Here is a 21,071-nt window from a genome sequence, read left to right as displayed (position 1 = left end):
ATCAGGCTCCCAATTTTGTACTGCGCAACTTTCTGCCTTTTCACTACCTAGCTAACTTTAACTACTACCTATTGCTCCTTTTAATGTTGTAATCTTAAGATTAAGATAAAATATTATTATTTAATGCATATCACCATCACTACATATGTAGTATAAAACAAAGTCGCTGTCGCTGTTTATCCGTCCCTATGTATGCTTAAATCTTTAAAACTACGCAACGGATTTTGAAGCAGTTTTTAATAGATAGAGTGATTCAAGAGGAAGGTTTATATATATAATGTATGTACGTGCGAAGCCAGAGCGAGTAGCTAGTTGTATTATAAATGCAAAATTGTGTCTGTCTGACCGTTTCCTCTTCAAAATTAAATGATTCAATTGACATTCATTTTTGACGGTATTGTACCACACTTACATTATTGTTTTTTAAGAAGGGTTATTAAGAGTTCTTAAGGGTCAGCAACACACACGTGACACTCTTACTGTCTCAGGTGTTCATTTGCTACGGTTACATTTACCATCAGATGGGCCGTATGCTTGTTTGCCTTCGTTATAGTATAGAAGAAAACCGCAACTATAACCATTTCTTAGTTATCATTGCGGTTTTTTTATATATGGATTATATATTATATATATAAATATATTTATATGAGTTATTTTCTATGTATGGACAAGCAAAATTACAGGAATTTGGTTACTAATATATACTTGTATTGTACATACTCTGACAATTATTTCTAACGCGGATTATTGTCTAAGTTAATGTATTTTTGCAACTTGATTAAGTTTAATGGCACACACTTGGCCGTAATGTTTTCATTAGGTTCCCTGTCGTAGAGGTTTACGTTGCGAGCATGCATTCATTAAATAATAAATTAAGGTCGCGCCCTTCATATTACAAATTGTATAGCACCGTCAAAATTCAAAATGACGGCTGTATTTTTTATAAATACATACATAATATACATAGAAAACACTCAGACAGATACAAACAATCATACTCATGAATACAAATGTTTGCACCGTGCGAGGAATAGAACCCGCGACTATTGGAAGTAAGGCGGTGTTAAACCGCTAAACCACCGAGGCCGACAACAGAAGATTCCATATTCCGAACACTTTCCCAGTAGATGAATAAGCATTACCGGCTCACTAGAATAGAGGCTGGAGTTAGTGGCCACAAAGAAAAACTTAAGACCATTTAAATTTTGAAAAAAAAAACAATTAAATTCAAAATTAGAATTATTATATGAAGGAAGCATGTAATGTATATTTTTAAACAAATATTATAAACTGAAAGTTTGGGAGTATGGATGGATGCTTTTTTACTTTTTCACGCAAAAATTACTAAATGGATTTTGGTGAATCTTAACACTAAAACATCAGAAAAATAGAAAGTTTAGTCCATAATTTAAGAAGGTATCATGTAAATTAGGCGAAATATTATGATAAATGTCAAGTAAGTATGATACAGACGAGTTTGCGCAAGTAAGGTATATATAAAAGAGTTATATATAAAATTCTTGTTTTACAATGTTAATTACCATACTCCTCCGAAACGACTTGACCCGATTTTTATTAAATTATATATGCATATTTAGTAGGTCTGAGAATCGGCTACTATCTATTTTTCATACCCCTAAGTGATAAGGGATGTCCACTGGGGGGAAAGGGATTGTTAGTAATGGGAACTAGTAACTCCCATTACTAGCAATGTACCATGTTAGGTCGACCTCCACGCGGTTCCTCCTGGAAACCATCGTGATAAATTCCTAGTGAATTTGTCACGATGGGCTAACTGACCTGACCTCATATTCAACCTATCATCCTCCACTGGTGTCCTGCCAGCGTAAACCATTAGCGCAGGCGGGAGCACCATTTCATTATCTACCACAAAAAAAAAGTGGACAAGGAGTGGACATCCCTTACTCCTAACAAATTTTTAAAATTTTCATGTACAAAAAATTATACCAAAATCATTTTAGCCCCTATGGCTGATGCTAGAAAGGTAAAAAAGAAAATTTTTATTAGCGATTTTTATTTATATAGCAAAACAACGTTGCGTGATCAGCTAGTTAGTATATAATTCACATATAGTTATCAACTGTAGTTTACATTGGCTGACCAACGCACGTCCCCAACAGATCCGTTCTATATATATATACAATGATGCTGTCTATCCGTACGTCAGATGGTTGCTATGTAAACTGAATTAATGGAGCGCACAGTGGAATCTGTAACGACCCTACCTGCCCTTTGACAATCCATAACCTCAACACGTGCTATATAGTTAGATTCCTACTGACTAGTTGCTACACGTGACTTTAGCTACCTTTTTGAGATAAAACCTAAACTTTGTCTGTCCTCGTGATTCCAATCTATACACTGACTAGTTATTACACGTGACTTTAGCTACCTTTTTGAGATAAAACCTAAACTTTGTCTGTCCTCGTGATTCCAATCTATACACTGACTAGTTATTACACGTGACTTTAGCTACCTTTTTGAGATAAAACCTAAACTTTGTCTGTCCTCGTGATTACAATCTACACACTGACTAGTTATTACACGTGACTTTGGCTGCCTTTCTGAGATAAAACCTAAACTTTATATGTCCTCATGATTACAATCTACACACTGACTAGTTATTACACGTGACTTTGGCTGCCTTTCTGAGATAAAACCTAAACTTTATATGTCCTCGTGATTACAATCTACACACTGACTAGTTATTACACGTGACTTTGGCTGCCTTTCTGAGATAAAACCTACACTTTATATGTCCTCGTGGTTACAATCTACACACTGACTAGTTATTACACGTGACTTTAGCTACCTTTTTGAGATAAAACCCAAGTTAAGCTAGCTAAAGCATGTATCATAGACAACTGATACAAATATATAGATTTTTTTTGTAAATACATTCTTATTATACATAAAAAACACCCAGACCGATACAAACAATCATACTCATGAATACAAATGTTTGTGAACCTGCGACCAACGGACGTAAAGCGGTGTGCTAGACCACCGAGGTCGTCTAATATATATTTTTAAATTAGGTTTATTTAAAAGAGCAACACGTAAAGAGTACACAAAATCGTAAATATATAATTTCAGCCTTGCACATTACGATTTTGTATGTATACAAATCACTTACTTAATTTGTATTTTCCCTAACAAATAACAATAACTAAATTTGTTTACCCGGAATTGACAGAAGGAATGAATAATTTCATTCATTAGATACAAAAAAAAGATAACGAGTGCGTTATAAAGGAGAAATAACAAACTGATCCCCTGATTTCCGAATTGGCCTTTCAGATACGGAAAGGTAAGATAAATATTTTTCATATTATCTTTCCTGAGAGTCTACGCCTCACGGCCAGTGTTGCCAGTTAACTGTGTTGCATTTCCTTAATTTTTTAGATAAGTACAGCTAAAAGAAATAATGAGGCAGATTATTTATAGTATATTTAGACACAGCATATTATTATGACATAGCATGTTATTTATGACATATTAAATTCTCATTTGCACAATTTGACCCCACTCAAGACTTTCTATGTCACGCTGTATTGGATTGACTAGAAGAGATCTCTTTTAGACATAAGTTCTCCTTTGTTAACATTAGTTCTAATATTCAATACAGAATATTTAATATTTCTCGGCGTCTAATTAATATATCTAAAATAATATATACCCAAAAATCACGTATAAATCGTAGTTTTAAGTTGTGGAGATAAATAAAAACGCCACGGTGGTATTTTCACATCTCTCTCAAAACAAATTAATGCAACACATTCTAAATTCAAAATGCGAATGCGTTATGTCTCATACGCATTCCTTCCAAAATTTTATAGCTGTAGCCTATAAACCCCCTAAATTTGGGGAGAATACCACAGTCTGGCAACACTGCTTGCGATCTCAGTTACATCGTTCATATTCATGAAACGTATTCTCGGCCGGACATCATTTCAGAAGCCCTGAATATCGCAGGCGACATGTGGATTAGATCTGTCGAGATTCGGTCTAGTCTGGACTATATATTACTACACTACTATTAATCAACATTAATGTATATTGATGAATTCTGGTTATATCAAGAAATGAAGTCGAGAAACCTAAAAATCACTCTTATCTATACATGATATAATAAAAATGTAATTGATCGTTATTTATATATGTATAAAAATTATATAAAAACTATTAAAGCTACTTAAATTACTTAAATACTAAAAATATTTAAGCTATAACTGTAAATTTTTATGTATGTTTGTGCATTTGTAATCTACACATCTATACATATAAATAAAATTGGAGTGTAGAAAATTATAGTTAAAAATTCCACGCAGACGAATTCGCGGGTACAGCTAGTATAAAAATAAAATTACTTAATTATTCAGTGACTATGGTCTGCTTTATACCTTATTACATTTTTTAATTACATATAATAATAACAATCTCAGAACAATTTACACAGCGCCATCTAGACCCAAGTTAAGCTAGCTAAAGCTTGCGTTACATATTATAAACAGAAAACAAGCATATTCATGAATACAAATATTTGTGCCGTGCGAGGAATCGAATCGGCAACCATCGAAAGTTAAGTGGTGAAAACAATTGCTAACAATGGGTGCATTACTAACATTCCCATTCTCTCCAATACCCACGTGTTATGTCCATATATGAGTCAGCTCTTTCATTCAATATGAAAGAACTAACTAACATTATTAGTAATGTTTTCGGTTTCGTTACAAAGTCGTTGATTTCGTTACAAAGTAACGTTACAAAACTATTCAGTATAGTAATCTATATTCGCCCCTCCGATCGATCCCCCGACCAATTCAAATGGGGATCGCAATTACGACAGCTGTAGCCGAGGTTCGAATCCCTAGCAGTGCCTTACCTAAAGTCGCATCCGTCAGGCGGGGGTTGGCCTCCAGCCGCTCCATATATCCTACCGGGAGTTTTTTTTTTTTATTTTTTTATTTTTTTTTTTATTTATTGATGATAATGGAATGGTGCACTCGCTTGCGCTAACGGTTTACGCTGGCGGGGCACCAGTGGGGGATGATAAGATGAGCATGAGGTCAGGTCAGTTAGCCCATTCCTACCGGGAGTTTGGAGTGACATCTGCACTCGCCCCCTATCGTCCGGTGAAGCTGTAAAGGCCAGTTGCGGCCAAGAGTTGCCGAGCATTAGAGTAATCCGAAAAAAAAAACTATATTTAGGTAAGAGCTTAGTGTAGAGCTGCTGATCTGTATGATTCAAGAAATACTATTGGCTAAAACAGAACAAATTAAAATTCCATCCTTAAATTTATTATCGTCAACTAGATATTTTTAAAAAATACGTTACTCAATTATCATGGTACGCTCTGATACTCTATAAAAGATAACAAAGGACTTTTCATCCTCATTTCAAAGTCACTTAGTCGAAAATCCCAACAAAACCCGATGACAGATATTGCTCCTTTTTTATTAAAATTTAGATTTAGCTATACACTTTCCTTGTTATTGTTATAAATGACTTTAAATACGGTACTTTGTGTGCGCGTGAAAAGATAAAAATTTATAACAATGCTCGTATTGTGACTTACTTTTTGTATGTAGTAAGTGTGAGGAAACATTAAGTTGAAAATTCTGGGCATATTATTTGTAACTTAAAGCTATATGACCTAGTAAGGAGTGACGTAATGGTATGTTGACTAATGTTGAGACTTATGAAAGTTACATGTAACTTCTTGTTTAGGAATTTCTTTTCACAGATATTAGATTCTTTAACATATGTGACGACCTCGGTGGTATAGCGGTCTAGCACACCGCTTTACGACCTATGGTCGCGGGTTCGATTCCTTGCACGGCACAAACATTTGTATTCATGAGTATGATTGTTTGTATCGGTCTGGGTGTTTTAAAAAAAAAAAATATCTATGTATATGTATCAGTTGTCTAGTACCCATAACACAAGCTTTAGCTAGCTTAACTTGGGTCTAGATGGCGCTGTGTGAATTGTCCTGAGATTACTATTATTACTATGTACGTACACTTGTATTATTTTATTTGATAACAATTAAAAAAAAATTAGATATGTTCTTTGTAACGTTTATAAAATTGTAAATTATGAATAAAGATTATTATCTATTTGTCTTAGACAGTGATAGTATTGATGAAACGTAAGAACTTATAAAAAAAACAAAGTGTGATATGAAATAACTAGTCCAGGTACTAGATGACGCTGTGTGAATTATCCAACTTTATTATTCTTATTAAATAATTTTTAAAACCACATAGACAGCGCAGTATTTAAGATAGTATATAAAGATCTGAATTTATTTTCAGATTACTACTTTATTTTTTAATGATAATGGTTCAGTTTCATGTAAGACATGTTTGTCTTTTATGTTATTTATAACTGTGAAATTAAACGAAATTATTTATATGCATAGTTACACGGTGAATAATGGAGCTTTTGTATTAATTTGAAAGTTCTTACATGTTCCGTAAAAATGTAGGTTCTCTGAAGTAGTCAATATTTGTAAAAATATGGATTGTAAAATAGAATAAACATATTACAAGTATTTATATTGTTTATTAAGTACATTAAATATCAAAAAAAATGTTAATAATATAATAATTATAATATTTATTCTGACAACCAATTAGGCAGTTCATTTTTAAAAAATATTAAAACTCAGTACCTTTTAAACATATAACCCACTCCTAATATTGAGCTAATTGCCTTAATTTAGAAAAGCTCTTTATATTATCAAACCTCTTGTAATAAAATACGATGCTATTTTCGATCATAATTCGATTCAAAAGCCTAACTTTATCTAAATATGTATTAACTACAAGTTGGAGTCAATAAGTGGTTTCTATTGGGAAAAAGGGGATAGTTAGTAATGTGGACTATATAACCCTTTTGCTAGCAATATACCCCTATCAGGTTAACCTCCACGTCATTCCCCCTGGAAAACATAGTGATAAATTCAATTTCTACTTTTACAATACAAATAATTTTGCTCACCTTTCTAAAATTCTTTTGTTCAATAAGATTCTCATTTTGTTGGTTTATTTGTGGGGTGTTTAACCCTAACCTAGACTGTCTTCTCATCTTCCCTTACAACCCTCCCTTGCTCCTATGGGGAAGGCGATTATTAGTCATGTGCTTTAGGGATACAACTGCTAGCAACGTATGTCAGGATATTCACGTGGTTCTCCCTGGATACCATCGTTGTAAATTCATGGTGAATTTATCACGATGGGCTAACTGACCTGACCTCATGTTCATCTTATCAGTCTCCACAGGTGCCCCGTCAGCGTATACCGTTAGCGCAGGCGGGTGCACCATTCCATTATCATCCATTAGTGTTCACTATTACGTTTAATTTAATTCCAAATACACCTAGAACGTGCAATTTTGATATCTAAATCCATTCCAGTAACAATCTCTTATCTGATTCAACTAAAATTAATCAATATCGTAGTTTTCATTACATTAATTCAGATCTGTATATTGAAGGTGGAATTCGTGAATTCATAGACTATAATAAAAACATCACGGATGTAAAACAAATCTGGAATATGTTATATCTCTGTTGTATTTAATTTACGTAAGAAAATTATACAATAGATTTTCTGTTTTCATTTTTTTTCTACGTATTAGTAGTATATAAAAAAAAGTATAGTGGTCCAATCCAACTTCGGCTGGATGCTCTCAATTTTTTTTTTAATACTTTGTTGTATAAAATCACGTGTACAATAGGAGAGCTTAGAGAATGTCATATGGCATTCCATATGACATTCTCTACCAGCTAACCTTTAGGTAGAAATAGAAAGCGTTGTAGGGCAGTACTGATAAAAACTGTTACGATAAAAACTAAAATAGATGTATAAATATAAATATATACATATACACTAGTTTAGTTATACATTAGTTTATAGTATAGTTATATATATTTACCAGCTAACCCGCGCAACTACATCTGCATTTAATTTTAATTTTCCTATCATTTGCAATATTTTTGATTGCAGCTCCGCTCCTATTGGTCGTAGCGTAATATTATATAACTGAAAGCCTTTCTCGACAAATGGACTATCCAACACAATTTTTTCCTTATTTTATTCGAACCAGTAGTTTTTTAATATTAGTTACTTTAGCTTTTTAATATTAGTTAAGATTTAATCATGCGTTGCTTTCTATAATGTTACAGTAGGTAGCAAATAATATTAGAATTACTATAATAGATGTATTACGTAAATATTTTATTTCATTGTACCTATGTACATATTTGATTAATAAAATGGTACAATATTTAATTTATATACTCAGATGTATATAAATAAAATATTGCACAATACATTTACATAATAATCTCTTAAGATCTTATATATATTTTTTATCTTTTTTTCATCTGTAAAACAATGTGGAAAGTTATTATATATTTTTATAGATGGCACCAGAAGACTACTTATATGTTGGACTAATGTTGTATTAATATAGTATATGTGATGTATAGTATCGACATTTTCGAAGCTTGAAACTTATATTTTAGGCTGTTTATCATTACATAGTATAAAACAAAGTCGCTGTTGCTGTCTGCCCGTCCTTAGGTATGCTTAAATCTTTAAAACTACGCAACGGATTTTGAAGCGGTATTTTTTAACAGATAGTGATTCAAGAGGAAGGTTTATATGTATAATACATGTACACCCGTACAAAGCCAGCTAGATAAATATGAATATATATGACTTTAAAAGTTTGTAAAACTGTTACTCATAAAGGGTAAAATAAATTAGGGAATAATAAACAAATAAGTTAATAAGATAATAAAAAATAACCATTAGAAAAAACATTATAATTATAAGTATATTGAATATGTTAATTTGTCACATATCATAGAAGAGCAGTATGTTTTCGTTGAACAATAAATAAACAACATCGCTCAAATGGCATTTCCATAAACAAACCCTGCTGCTGATTGATATTCGCATAGATGTGAAATAGATAAAATGCAAATCAGTAATGGTGTTCGACGATTTTGATTTACGCAATGGAAAGCCATGAATCGGCCTATGGGAAATATACTACATATATATTGATGGCCCCGGTGGTTTAGCGGTTAAGCGCATCGCTTTACTTCCGATGGTCGCGGGGTCGATTCCACGCATTTGTATTCATGATTATTAGTGGGTGTTTTTTATATATCGTATGTATTTACAAAAATAAATCTAAGTATTTATATCAGTTGTATGTACTTATAACACAAGCTCTGCTTACAGTGGTATTAGATGGCGCTGTGTTAATCGTTCTGAGTTATTTATTTATTATTATTAAATATTGTAAAAAAAAAGGTATCAATTATATACTGGTTGCAATGTTATTTAAGATTGTGATGTTTAAAAATAACTCTTATATTAGCAATCCATATGTTCTCAATTCTATTGGGTTTTTGTGTTATGAAGTGTAACGATTGTTTTTTTTAGAAGGATGGTGCTTTCCGCGTGACCCTATATTTATTTTATTATGATATGACCTGAGAGTCTTCTAAAAGAACATTTCTATATAACTATATATATTTGACGGTCACAGTGGTCTAGCAGTAAACTCCTTTACTTCCGATAGTTCCGCTTTCGGATCTTCGCATGTTACAAACATTTGTAGTTTTGTAAATTATACCAAATATACACATATTTGGTATAATTTGTATGCCAAAGTTTGGCTTAAATAATTATAACCTTATTAATAGTACATAATCTTAATCTAATAAAGCTCTTTGTACAATTACTACAATAGTGGAATGTTACAACATGTGTGTGATGGCTTGTATCGGTTTGAATGTATTATATGTATAATATGTATGTATTTACAAATAAAATTTTGTATCTTTGTATTTATGTATATCAATTGTCAGTACCCATAACATAACCTCTAACTAGCTAGGCACTAGATGGCGCTGGCGCTGTGTGATTAATGAAATATTATTATTATAGTAGCTGTTCCCGCGACTTCGTCCGCGTGAAATTTTATTTTATTTTTCTAAAATAAAAGTAGCCTAAGCCTTATTCCTTATTACATCCACCAAAAAAAGTCCCATCAAAAGCCATTTCAAAGATTAGCCGGAACAGACTGACAAAAATTGTAAATTGGTGTATGTACCGTATTTATATTCATATGCATGTACTAAAAAGTGTTATTTCAATATAACAAACAGACACTCCAATTTTATTTATATGTATAGACTAGCTAGCCGTCCCAGCTTCGCACGGGTACATGTATGATACATAAAATCATTTCTCTTGACTTATTCTACCTTTTGCTAAAAACTACATTAAAATCTTGCGTAGTTTAAAAGATCTAAGAGAACAGACAGCGGAAGCGACTTTATTTTAAACTTAAAATTGTATTATTATTTGTCTATAATATTGTGAATGTCAGTACATATTTTATCTATCTATCTATAATTCATTTTTTTCATTCAAAATTTAAGAGCTACGCTCTTGTCGGTGGAGCTCTTGCCACTTTCCGCGATCTTCCATCATGCTCTTTAATTCTTGATACGACACGACTCCCATTTTGTCCTCAATTTGTTTGATGTAGCTATTCCTTGGTCTTCCCCTCCCCCTCTTTCCTTCTATTTTCCCCTCAATAATAATTTTCATGAAATCATCGTGCCGTATCAAGTGCCCTAACATTTTTCCTCGTCTATTTTCTATGGTGTTCAATATTTGTCTTTTTTCTTTTACCCTGTGTAGTACTTCTTCGTTTCTTACTTTATCCTTCCAGCTAATTCTTTCCATCCTCCTCCAACACCACATTTCAAAAGCCTCCAGTTTGTCTCTTTCCTTTTGATTTAATGTCCACGTCTCACACGCATACAAGGCTATACTCCAGATATAGGTTTTAATAAATTGTTTCCATTCCATCTATCTATAATATATATATATATATATATATATTTGATGGCAGATACTCAGTCACCAATAAGGAATAGCTCTACTGTTAATCGATACAAAATTAGAAGTTAGAAGTCTTCGAAACTATCTTAATGTAGCATGTAGCGAGATCTTAAGAAGTAACTTACTTTAGAAAATAAGGGCGCGTTCGTATTGGAGCGTCAAATTAATGTCTTTATAATTGATAATAATCCTAATGAGCGATAGATTAAAAAATGTGATGACTATTCAAAAGTGCTTCAATATAAGTTTATTTGAATAAATGATTTTCTATTCTATAATAAAAGAAATTTTATAAACTTTATTAAACATATTTTCCTATGTATTAAAATAATAATAACATTAGCCCTGTAAATTCGCACAGCGGCATCTAGTCCCAACCTAAGCAGAGCTCGTGTTATGAGTACTAGCCAACTATAGTAATATAAGTATTTAATGTTTTTTTAAATACTTACATATTACATTATACATAGTCATCCGGGGGAAAAGAGATTGTTAGTAATGTGAACTGTTGATCATATTGCTAGAAATGTACCATGTCAGGTTGAACTCAACGCGGTTCCCCCTGGAAACCATCGTGATAAATTCTTGTTGAATTTGTCACGATGGGCTAACTGACCTAACCTCATGCTCATCTTATCATCCTCCACGCGGTTCCATCTAGAAACCATCGTGATAAATTCTTGTTGAATTTGTACAAATATGTACCAAGTGAGCAATCGAGACCATGACGGAAAATCAGTCATAGTGATTAGAGCAGACCAGTCCCTACAAGCAATCTACCCATTCACGATCTATGACGGATGAGCCAGCCATCACTGCGCTCGACCATATTATTACTTTACATTTTTAATGACCCGTGAATACCCACCACGCCGCCACAAGTCAATTAAATACCATTTTATATAACCATGACTACATTTAAAACACTAGACCACGTCAAAGCTACTTACAATTGCCATCTGATAGGTAAGATTACAATATTAAGATATATATATTTTTGTATCTATTGTAATATGCTTACATTTTAGTCGAGCTGTAATCAAAACACTGTCAGATTTTTTTTTTCAGCTTTCATTGTCAGATTATTGGTCATATATTTATGTGTATATATATTTTTGTATATATATATATATATATATATATGTATGTATATATTTTTGTGTATATTTGTAGGAATATTTATGTATTTACATGTGTATATATATATATTTATTCATGTATATTCTAGTTTATAATATTGCACCGCCAACAACTTATCTCTGCACAACTCATGGTTGACTGGTAGAAAATGCCATTAGGTGTTAAGTCCGCCATATGTACTTTTTACCTGTGTATGACGTGCATTAAAGTTATTTAAATAAAAAAAAAATTTATTAGCCAATATGCCAGTAATAGAGCTTCGGTATGTCCACACCCCAAGGGTGGAACTTGATCTAATTACCTCCCGCTTCGAGGATTAGTGCAATTGTGGGGTGTCTTAATGAAACTAGCCCAGTTGAATAAGTCGGAGGTTTAGGGTCCAATGTTGTAAGTAAGTGCTTGACTTACAATTAAGAATTTAAGTACTATTACTTTTGTAACTTATGTTCAACTATGTAGCTGTGCCCGCGATACAGACGCGTGAAAATTAAGCCTATGTGTCATTGTGGCGTATAAGCTATGTTACTATAAAGTTACATCAAAATCAGGTTAGTAGTTTTTGCGTGAAAGAGTAACGAACATGCAACCATCTATCGGCGACCTTGGTGGTCTAGCGGTCTAGCACACCGCTTTACGACCGATGGTCGCGGGTTCGATTCCACGCACGGCACAAACATTTGCATTCATGAGTATGATTGTTTGTATCGGTCTGGGTGTTCGTATAAGCTATGTTACTATAAAGTTACATTACAATCAGGTTAGTAGTTTTTGCGTGAAAGAGTAACGAACATGCAACTATCTATCGGCGGCCTCGGTGATCGAGCGGTCTAGCACACCGCTTTACGACCGTTGGTCGCGGGTTCGATTCCACGCACGGCACAAACATTTGCATTCATGAGTATGATTGTTTGTATCGGTCTGGGTGTTTTCTATGTATAAAAGTATGTATTTACAAAAAAATATCTATGTATATGTATTAGTTATCTAGTACCCATAACACAAGTTTTAGCTAGCTTAACTTGGGACTAGATGGCGCTGTGTGAATTGTCTTGAGATTATTATTATTATTATCTATTCATCCATACACACAAACCTCCGCTTTTAAAATATTATTAGCTGCACCCGCGGTTTTACCCGCATGAAATTTATAGCCTATATGTTATTCTGATATATAAGCTATATTGCTGTAAAGTTTCATCAAAATCCGTTGAGTATTTTTTGCGTTAAAGAGTAACTAACATCCACCAGTAGTCACATACCTTCGTGTTTATAATATTAACTAGCAGTGCCTGAGGTTTCACCCTATTTAAATTTCAATAAAAAATATAGCCTATGTGTTATTCTGATCTATAAGCTATATTACTGTATAGTTTCATCAAAATCTGTTTAGTAGTTTTTGCGTGAAAGAGTAACAAACATCCAATCATCCATCTATCTATATATATATATCCATTCATCTTTCATATAACTTTCGCATTTATAACATTATTAATATACCAAGTTAGTTTAGTTGTGAAAATGTTATAAAATACCATACACAGGCCACAATTCAACAATTCGAGACCTGAACAATACAATAAAAAGATACAGTATGTAGAGTCATAGCAACATAGTAAATACAAATTACATATTTCCTGTCTCTATGCCCCTCACTGACCTCAAATTGCTGCTCATCACGCAAGGACGTATGAAATAATAGGATTTGGTGTGCGCCGGCTGAGATATCCCTAAAATATAACGTGTAGTAGTAGTACTAGTTATGACCCGCCGTGTTTATTGAAAGGAGAGACGGTTTTTTTATATATGACTAGTTTTTCCCGGCTTCGCTCGTATTGACACAAAAATATTAGTTTTTTTTTAATAAAATGTATCCTATGTTCATTCTAATACTTATAAGAATATGTGTACAAAATTTCATGATGATCGGTTCAGTAGTTTTTGCGTTAAAGCGTAACAAACTGCCCTACTTTCAGCATAAGGTTAGATCAGTTAGCCAATCCGTGATAAATTCACCATGAATTTATCACTATGGTTTCATGGCGGAATCGCGTGGAGGTGAACCTGACATGGTACATTGCTAGCAATAAGATCATCAGTCTATATTACTAACAATCACCTTTCACCCTAGGAGTGACGGTTTTTTTTCTTATGGATGATAATGGAATGGTGCACCCGCCTGCGCTACGTTGTCGGAGCACTAGTGGAGGACGAGTAGTTAGCTCTTTACGAAACGAAACTTTTGTTTTTTATCTAAAACAAGCAGACAAGCTAATGGCAGGGTGTAGTATGTGAGATTTTTTGGGTAAAAATCTCACATGTACCTGCATCTATGACGGAGCAGGGGATTTGGCAAAATGTGGTCAAATTCAAATTAAAAAATCATTTATTCATGTAGGATATTTTAGCAGCTTATGAACGTCAAATTATTTATATAATAATTTTTCCCTACCGTCCAGTTCAGTATATAGTCAGCTGAGAAGAACTGGCAGGAAACTCAACTGAATTACTTTTTTTTAAACCCGTTTTTTTACAATATATATTTATATGGGTGTTTATGTCTAACATTAAATGAAAATCCCGTGCATGAACAACTATTGCCATGCACGCTCGTCATTCAGTGAGTAATAGGCTTTGCTCAGTAAATATGATTTACCAGATATTTTGAATTTAAGGGTAATTCCAATTTAAAAATATATCTTTTGGTATCTTATTGTAAATTATTGTACCAATTTATTAACTAAATTAGGATTGATCGCAGTGGATTTTTTTGTGATTTATGAGAAATATATTAAAAAGCACGAAAGACACTATTTTTTATTTAGACAATTTTATACATAAACTAATGGCAGTAAAATTTGTGATGTTTCTTGTTAAGTAACAACTCGCCAAGAAGTATGTATACTTCTTCGTATACATTAAAATAATTACATACATATACTATTCCCATAAAAAACCTATTGAAGACCTCTCAGAGCCTATTCAAGATATATTCATGCCTTTTGTAAATTTGTTTCAGTTGCTCCACGGCTTACGTTCATTCTCCTAAGTGCAGTGCATTAATTAAGGATCAGATTACCAGATTACATAGAGCCATGTAGTGTCCACGGCCGACAATGACTGGCTAATCAGATCGCATTGTTGACCAGATTAATTGCCTATTAGTTGCGTCATAGCAATGATGTGCATAGAGGAACGGGCTTTGATAATTAATGTACTTATTAGATAAATTGTATACTTCGTTATTACACTTCTTTATTATTATATAATGATACTGCGGTTTCAGTCGCATGAAATTTGTAGCCCATTTTTTTATCATTACATTCTATAAAATAAAGTCGCTGTCGCTGTCTTTTCCTATATACGATTAAATCTTTAAAATAGATTTTGAAAAGTTTTTTTTAATAGCAAGAGTGATTCTAGAGGAAGGTTTATATGTATATAATACATGTACACCCGAGCGAAGCCGAGGCGAGTACCTGGTATTTGATAAATTGTATACTCCATCATTAAATTTCTTTATTATTGTATAATGTTACAGCTGAGCCCGCGGTTTCAGTCGCATGAAATTTTTAGTCCAGGTGTTATTCTAATATATAAACTATGTTATTGTAAAGTTTCATCAAAATCCGTTGAGTAGTTTTTGCTTAAAAGAGTAACAAACATACATCCATCCATCCATCCATCCATCCATCTATACTCACAAACTTTGGTGTTTATAATATTAGTCCGACTTTTTTGCATATGTTCAGCAATAAGGTTATATTTCTGATTAGATTGGAATAATATTTGTGAATATATTTTTTTAGAAAATAACAAATATGACAGATCTAAGTAATATTTCGTCGCCATCTATACGTACAAATTACGAACACAAGAAATTCCCGAACGCAAAAGGAGAAATCAGGGTGAAATTTGTACAAGCCGGCGGGAATCATTTCCGATTGCTCACATAAAATTATATTTAATATCCTAGCTCATAAGGGCTAGGGTCGCGTGACAATTTCGATCGGTGGACCAATAAGATTTTTAGATGCGGAAGTCCTCATCCGCATGACTCTGTCTTCATTACGCCTTTGGGAGAAAATAAAGCAATTTTACACGTCGTCGACGAAATCTCGTCTAATATTGGCAATACATTGTTGGAATTTCGAGGAGATACAGTAAACAATTGAGCGGAACATCGCGCAATGAAGGGTTCATTATGTTCCTCAGCAAAATTACCCACTTCTTTTCATCGATCTTTTTACTTTTCTTTACTAGTTGTTACAAGAGGTTAGACCTGCGTTAGCCAGTTTTAACATTTTTAAGTTAACAAAAGAACAGCACTTAGAAATTAATTTAAATTATAAGTTTAAACAATATTATCCTTCTCCAACACAACGGTGTTGGAGAAGGATGGAAAGAATTAGCGGGAAAGATAAAATAAGGAATGAAGAAGTGCTTAAAAGGGTTAAAGAAAAGAGACAGATCATAGATATTATTCAGAATAGGCTGAGAAAATGTTGGAGCACTTGATGCGACACAACGAATTAATTAATAACATTATTGAAAGGAAAATAGATGGAAAGAGAGGAAGGGGAAGACCAAGACAGAGCTATATCAAGCAAGTTAAAGAAAAAGTTGGAGTCGTGTCGTAGCAACAGCTAAACGGACTGATCGTGAAAGGTGGCGGGAGCTCCACCGACAAGAGCACAGCTCATAAATTATGAAATGAATAATCATAATCATAATCTTTATTGTCTAATTTTTTTTTTATTTTTTACAAATACAAATACTTAAGAATAACATATATATAACATACTTAATAATAATATATATATAACATAATAATGAAACAATATTATATTTCTATTATCAAAGACTGCCGAGCAGCGCAGGACCGATCGTCGTGGAGATCTTTGCAGACCTTTGTTCAGCAGTGGACGTGATAATGATGATGATAGTATAAAAGCCTAGCGTTGACTGTTCCGTGACCAAACTGTTTGGTCATACAAGTGTCTCAATGTGGGTGTGGACGCAATAACGGTCGATCGAAATGGCCATGGTCGGATTGCTATACCGAAATTTATGGTTTTACACATGCTAGTGGTGGCGAAAATAAACAAAGTAATATAAATTCATTAAGTTACCAGAAATTTGAGGAGGTGTGGAGGAGCGGGAAGGAGAAGGGGAAAGGGAGCGAGGGGGGGGAGGAACCACGTGGAAGTTGATCTGACATTGATAACGCTTTGTTTATTAATGCATATTTAAGAGGGCGTCACCTTCAGTTATCTGTGTATTAGTTCAGACTTATATTATATAATAAACGTATTACAAATGGATTATATGATAAATAAATAATTTGGATAAGGTAGGTACGTGACAGGTACGAGTAATGTGACCATTTATTGGGTTAGTAGACTTGGGACGCTTGAAAAGTAAAAATATTTAAAATTGACGGCATCGGTGGTCTAGCGATTTACCACGTCTCTTTACTTTCGGTGGTGACGGGTTAGATTCCTAGCTTGCACCGTGCTAGGAATTTGTTTTCATTAGTATGTATCAATGTTCACCAGTAACCATAACAAGCTCTTCTTTGATGACGATGCTGTGAGAATTAATGACAATAACCCAAGACTGGTTATTATTATTGTTAATCAATATATTAAGTAAGTTCAAGAGTGTACAGTATGTGTTATTTTATATGTATGTTATTTTATTTTTTTATAATACTTTTCAGCCCTTTTTCAAAAATCACTCAGACATGTATCAGGTATGTAATGTAACACTTAGAGTTTTACCACAACGGGTTATTTTTTATAAGAATGCTTATAAATACATTATATTAATAAAAAAAATTACACGACCATGTATTTAATACACACATACTTCTATATACAAAAATATATAGTATTTTGTTTATAGACTTTGACAATAGATGTTTGTGATGTTATTAAGTAACATTCAACATAGAATTTAAATGAATTATGACCAAATTTTCACCATTGTGCGACTACTCATCGCAAATGCACTATATTAATATATTGTTTCATGTTTGACTTTTTATTCTGACAAATAACGTTTAAATAAAGATACATATCAAGACAAATATAGTTACACTAGTTGTGCCATAAATTTCAATAAAAAATATAGTCTATATATTATTATGATGTGTAAGCTATATTATTGTAAAGTTTCATCAAAATCCGTTCAGTAGTTTTTTGCGTGAATGAATAACAAACATTCATACTTACACACTTTCTCGTTTATAATTTTATTAAGATATATACATTATCCAAGATATATACCCATATATATATATCTTTGCTCTGATTGGGGATACCATATTGGAAATTTGGTTACTAAATTTATATCTAGCCATATACAAGTTTTGAATTTTTATATTTATAAAGATAGTGTATTCGGTATCTTCTATTGTTCGTATATTCCTCTGTTGCTATATTAGGAACCTTTTATTTTTACCACTTATAATTATATTTCAATAGAATTCAGTACAAAAGAAATTTAGTATAAAATATAGTTTATGTATTATTCTGATGCATAAGCTACATTACTGTAAAGTTTCATCAAAATCCATACTCATAAACTTTGGCGTTTATAATATTATTAAGATTTCCTTTTGTATTTCACTATTTATTAACTGCGTATTAAACCCTACACATCGGGACAGACAGACTGAAGTGATATAGTCAAGTATAGTTAATAATCGTATATTATTATTATTATTACTGACTGATGATGCTTTCTTGCCTCTTTTCCCCACTTGTGTATGCGGAACCTAAATTGTTTTCACTCACAAATAGTGCTTTTTCACAGGAATTTCTTCATATTAAGCATAGCTAATAATCGTATACCTAATATTTGTAGAAAATATCTAACTTAAAATTTATAGCGCTGACATTGTTATTTGATTGAACAGAGATTAAGTGCGTAGCGGTTTCTATATTGATTGTCGCATGCCTAATCCTTGTTAATGTAAATATAATTAAAAAAATATTTATTTAAAAGAGCAACACACAAGTTTCTTGCACATTCTTCTTGTCTATCTGATGGCCTGCATTCCGAATGAGCGGTAGAATAAAAAAACTTCACTATTCAAGTGCTTATATTAAGTTTATTTCATTAAAGATTATTTCTGTTTCTATTTCTACTTATTATATTTTACACTAAACATTGGCTGATGTTAAGTCGCTTCTATTTTCCACTTATGTTTCTGGGACCTAAATTATTCTCGCTCACACATAGTGATTTTTCACAGGAATTTCGTCCCGCAAACCTTCAGATTGTGGAATGACCTGCCGAGGTATCCTCTAGAGACTACACATAGGGTTTTCTAAAAGGAAATAATAATATTGCGGCTTCTTAAGGGTCGGCATCGCGCACGTGACTTCCCTGATGTTTCAGGTGTAGGTAGACTATAGAAACCGTTTACAGTTTGTTGTATGCTTGTTTAGAAATATTAAATACTAGCTGGAACCGCGACTTCGCATGGAATTTACCTTTATTGTTCTAAACTAAAAGATTTGTTTAAAAACCAAAGTTACTTCTTATTACATCAGCTACCTGCCAAAAAAATTCCGGTCAAAATCGGTCCAGCCATTTCAGAGATTAGCCGGAACAAACAGACAGACAGACAAACATTCCAACAAATGTTATTTTGGTGTGTGTACCGTATTTATATTCATATGCATGTAGTAAAATACGGTTATTTCAATATTACAAACAGATCCTCCAATTTTATTTAGATATATAGATGAATATAATTGTTCTAATGTATGTAATTTTTAGGCTTAGTTTTAAAATTTGCATGCCTATTATAAATGCTACTCTGCTGCCTGCTGATATTGTCAAGGTGCAGGACGAAGATGCTAACAGAAAGACGTTTTGATTGAGACTGTTTAATAAAGTAACATGCAATACAGTATCCACATAATATTCATAATACAATTACCCACAAATATTACTATGACTTATGTAATTGTTCATTTATATTTATCTGTAATGCTAATAAATGACTAACTTACTTAACTTACTTAAATATTGTGGTAAGTAAAAAATCTGTCTACTTATATAATATACATTCTATTCGTAAGTGGATATTTACAAAATAAATGGTATTTAAATATGTCAATCAGTTGTCTAGGCGTCATTATAAAAGACTTCTTTGTTTAGGACTAATCATTTTCAAATACTGTTGAGTTTAGGACTAAATAGCGCTGTTAAATATAAATAATCTCTATTCAAATAAACTTAATTTTACTCTAACAATTTTGAATAGTCATATTTTTTTTATTTATTTATTTATTTCAGGCTTCTAGGCCCATGTTATAAATACCTTATCGACTAACATATATGAAATAATATAAAATTAAGATATTGAAATTGTCTGTGTGGTCACGGCACTGACGGCGGCAACCTGCCACGGTAGCGCCGGTACACCACACCCTTCGGCAAGTAGTCCTCCATCATAAAGGTGGGCAGCATGTTGGTGGGGACCCGTTATTATTCTACCACTCATTCGAAACGTAGTATCATCACAAGAAAGAATGAGCAAGAGACTTGCGTGTTGCTCTTTGAAATAATGTTGTTCTAAGGAAATACACATTAACAAGGATTAGGCATGCGACAAGCATAGAAACCGCTATGTATTCAATATTTGTGAGTTATCGATAGTTATTTGTATACATCAGAATCATTCATTTTTTGCATCAAAATTGAAAGATTTTGATTGTTCTATATAACTGAATAAACAAATGAAAGAGAATATTTAAAATAGAAAATATCTAAAAGATATTATTTAAAATTTGTCTCTTTCATATCTGATGTGAGGTCACACTACACTACGTTTGTCTTGACTACAATTCGACAAAGTTTTGTTGTTTTTTTTATTTATCACAAAAACAAATAATTTTCCACTAATGACTAATTTCATGATTACCAATTGACGTCAATAGTAATTCAAAGGATAAA

Source organism: Achroia grisella, unplaced genomic scaffold (genome assembly GCF_030625045.1).
Source record: "Achroia grisella isolate CSIRO2021 unplaced genomic scaffold, CSIRO_AGI_Agris_v1 utg509, whole genome shotgun sequence".
NCBI lineage: Eukaryota > Metazoa > Arthropoda > Insecta > Lepidoptera > Pyralidae > Achroia > Achroia grisella.
Note: the sequence above shows the minus strand (reverse complement) of the source record.